The sequence below is a fragment of the Panthera leo genome, chromosome F2 (genome assembly GCF_018350215.1).
Source record: "Panthera leo isolate Ple1 chromosome F2, P.leo_Ple1_pat1.1, whole genome shotgun sequence".
Classification (NCBI taxonomy): Eukaryota; Metazoa; Chordata; class Mammalia; order Carnivora; family Felidae; genus Panthera; species Panthera leo.
Genome location: NC_056695.1, coordinates 5769452 through 5773716, shown reverse-complemented (window position 1 = coordinate 5773716; position 4265 = coordinate 5769452). Strand labels below are relative to the sequence as shown.

At 45.3% G+C, this 4265-nt stretch overlaps 1 pseudogene; it reads left to right on the top strand.

Moving 5' to 3' along the window:
* The first annotated feature begins 1989 nt into the window (after positions 1-1989).
* Positions 1990-3441, top strand: LOC122211265 (annotated as a pseudogene).
* Positions 3442-4265: the final 824 nt, after the last annotated feature.

The following is a 4265-nucleotide window of genomic DNA, read 5'->3' as shown; positions in this document are numbered from 1 at the left end:
TGCTGACAGCTCAGAGCCTGGAGCCTGCTTCGCATTCTGTGTCTCCATCTCTCTCAGTCCCTCCCCTGCCTCTCTCTCTCAAAAATAAACATTTAAAAAAAGAGAGAGAGAGAGAGAGACCTGAGACAGAAACGACCATATGAGGACACAGCAAGAAGGAAACCATCTGCGAGGCAAGGAGAGAGGCTTCAGGAGAGACCAACTCTGCCAACATCTTGATCTTGGACTTCCAGCCTCTAGAACTATGAGAAAACAGATTCTGCTGTTTAAGCCGCCCCATCTGTGGTATTTGTTATGGCAGCCGTAGGAAACTCATACACACAGTAAGGACTAACCCTAGTTTTTAGGAAACTAACACACGCAATAAGGATTTTGGGAAGATGTCCACCCAGCTGAAAATAGAGGTGGGTTCTGGAGCTCTAGAATGAGAGGGGAGAAAGGAAAGAAGTTACAAACATATATATGTACTTTCTATATGCTTTCATATTGCTAGAGATGTCAGGGCAGACATTTTTTTTTCACAATCATAAAAGAACAGAAAAAGGAAAGAGTATCACTCTGGTAAGTAGGGGAACATTCATCGATGGTACGCAAAGTGATACTTTAATCCATTACACAATTTTTTTAAACGGGAGAATGCAGACAGTGCGTTTTGAGATCAGTTACGCAGGAACCTCATAGACTTTATATATGGGGTGCATATTTTTGCAAAGACTTAAAATATCCCTTCTATTTTCAGAAGGTACATTCTCACAAAGAAGAAATCTCGCCAGCAAGTCTAATTTTAAGCCTGAGAACCCCAGGAGAAGTCTGTGGTCTCGGTTTCCTCTGTTTCATTTCCACTGCTGCGATCAGCCGGCACCACATTTTGCAAAATCTAGGTTACTCGGAATTAAACAAACACTACACATATGAAACCAGAAACATCCGCACCCCATAAAGGACAGCAGAATCCACAACAAAACTCTCCTGACTTCATCACACACAGCTCTTCCTACCACTGCCGGAACACAGATTCTGATAGATTCTCTTACTGGACAGTTGACCCCAAGGCGTCGCTTTTTGCCTGCGTGGCGAATCGACAGATTCAAGAAAAAGAAGCAGAGGGATGAAGAAGTTGTCATTTCTCCCAACTCTACGACAGCTGGCAACTCTAAATTGTGGGCTAGAAGCATAAAAATTCCACTCGTAAAAACTCCACTCAAAATACCTCGAAGCCAAATTTTGACCAGAGTTGCCTCCTTATGTTCCACGGCCACCCTCCACCCCCAGCCCACCACCCCCCGGTGATTAGAGTTAGGGATCCAGCAGGTGTTATATCTTCGTTAAACTGAACCTTACTATGTTATTTTTGCCAATGGAAAACCTTGATCTCTTCAGGTCGACTGCCCGAACCACCTTAACATTCAAAATCATAAAACAAGTGAAACACTGAAAAGTATAAAAAGGATGCAAACCATTTTCAATCTTTTCGGTGAGCCTGGGTGGCTCAGTCAGTCGAGCGACCCACTTTGACTTTGATCTCACAGTTCCTGAGTTCGGGCCCCACATCAGGCTTACTACTGTCAGCACAGAGCCCCCTTTGGGTCCTCTGTCCACCCTCTCTGTCCCTGCCCTGAACTGTGCTCTCTCGCTCTCTCTCAAAAACAAATAAACATTTAAAAAATGAAAACAAAATGACAAAAATAAAATAAAATCTTCTTTTAGTATAAAATCAACTTACATGTTTTTAACAGTACCCTCTGGGGGGCGGGGGTGACTTTCTTCCTTTTCTACCATCACTCCATGGGGAAAGAATTAAGATTGTGTTTGACATTTAAAGCGCAGAAAACATTTTGAGAGCTTGATCTATATGGGATATTGTGCACGAAAATGGAAGGGGGAAGGAAAGCCCTCCAGGATCCAGCTGATAATGGAGTAAGGCTGTCAATAAAAAGAAAGCTACACGCAAGTTGATAATTCGAGTGGCAACAATATTACAAAGGTGTGATGCGGGTAAGGACAGGTGCTTTATTCTTCTTGGAAAATAAGGGTTTGGGAGGAGATGCACAGACGCCTTCATTTCGGTGGGGAGGAGAGAACTCTGCAAGCACCTTGAGTAAAGCTTGCCAGGCAGAGGGAGCAGCTCGCAAAAAGGCGGAGGTAAGAGCAGGTTGGGTTCGGTGGGGACAAGAAGCGCTCACGGCTGGCATCCAGCCAGGGGGGAGACCACTGACCGCACTTGGCCTGGGAAAAGACGGGGGACGTGATGTCTGTGCAGTCCTTTCCCTCATCACAAACCAACCGAGAGAGCCCAGTGTCTTCGAGCCTCTCCTCGGCGCCCCTGAACCACGGGACCTAAGCATGGGGACCCGCCACCTCCCTCCCTTCTGACCGCGCCCTCGAGGGCAGGTTCCGTTGAACACACCGGGCTTTAGAGAAGTTACCTGAACATCGCACAGCCTCAAAAGCACCACGAGTCACTTCAGGACCGGTGCCCCAGGCTCCTGGATTAGGGCCACCAAAGGTGCAACCCCTTATCAGGAGAGAGAAACAAGGTGTCAGCCGGCTGGCAGGCAGGTGCCTTGGGACACCCCAGATCCCCAAAGGCCCTCTTGATCTTTGACCCATGAGCCTTCTGTGTACATGTATGTGCATGTAGGGCACATTTCCAAATTGCTCGCAGTTTCAAAAGTAACCTAACGAATCGTCACTCAATGCTAGTTAGATGATTTCGGTGAAAATCCGTGGGTTTTCACTAACGGGTGGGAATCACTGACCTTCTGGCCTTTGGCTGCTGGTTGATAGGGAGTTAGTGGCTTTATTAGGGAAGCACCTCACTTAGCCTTGCTTGCATGCCACGCTGGGTTAGATCCTGCGAAGAAAACAAGGACTGAGCTCAGAGGAAAAGAGAGCCCACCTGCTGGAAACATTTTTTGACATAAAAAGTAAATTTCGGTTAAAGACATGGAGAAGGCTGTTCCCAAACAGAAAGGGATTACTGCTCTGTCAGAAGTCCTTTCAAGCTTAGTTGATGACAGTGTGGTTGTCTGGGAGAGGATAGGAACGTCCAACAATTATTGGGCTTTTCCAAGTAAAGCTCTTCCTGGAGGAAATGTAAGTAGGAGGTTCTGGAATCTCAGTTATCCAATCGTAAGCACCCAGACCTACCAAACAGCATCCGGAAACTAAGATGAGTTGGCAGGAGCCAACCATGCTAGAAAAAGAGCTTTTTTTCTTTTTAACTTTGAGACCAAAGGGAATAGCTAAGGGCAGCAGTAGAAAAATACAAAGAATGTGACCCGGAAGTCAGAGAGGAAACACACCAAGAAAATAAAGTAGCCAAAGAAGCTGTTAACAGATGGAGCGATCACATATTTGCAAAACTCTTGGGCCCAAAGAGAATTTGGATTTGAAAAAAATAAATTGACAACAAAATTTTGGGATTCGAGGGTACTCTGACGAAAAGCGTTGAAATATTCGATGTTGGTGGAGGCGCTTGTGGGTATGTATATTTTTATATCACCCAATTAAGTGTACTGAATTGTCACTTACCTAAAACTGTGTTTATCATTTTACTAATTTTAAATGAAGTAACAAGCGTAAAACAAAAAAATCTCTCCTCCTCGCCTCCTGCTTCCTAGCGCTGTCTTTTATTATTTCTTTCATATTGTCTTGACTTTCGGGTCTCGCTTCACCTGTGTGGCCCCATCCTCTACCAACCCACACCCTTTCCAGGCGTTCTCCCCTTTGCGGAGGACTGTTTTTGTACTAACAACATGGCACACTCTGGGTGACCAAGGGAGACTTGTCTGCTGTGGCTAAAGTGCTCGCCTCAGCTCATCGTCTAACAGGATTCCAGCCCCAAGTGGACTGGACATCAGATGGTATGTGTTCTGTTAAGATATTTGGACTGGAGCATAGAGGCCACCGAGATCTACAGACACGTCACTCTAGGAACCAGATGAATAGATCCAAAGGGGCCAAAGCCAGAGGCTCAATGACGAGCGTGTCTTCAAAGTAGTTTTTATAGGAAAGAGCAACTCATATTCATCTAAGGTGATAGGAATTATTATGAGATATTTGAATGGAAAACGTCAATCTTTTTTTTCCTAACCAGGTATTGTCAGAGTGCAGAGACAGAAAGAGATTTAAGATCACCCCCGGGTAATCACCTGCCCCCCAGCTTTGTGGGATGCTCTTAGTTGAGAGAAGGAACAGAGGGAAAAGAGCAGTTCAAAAGATATGTGCACTTAATTTTAGGCCAGGTGCATTTGAGGTATCTG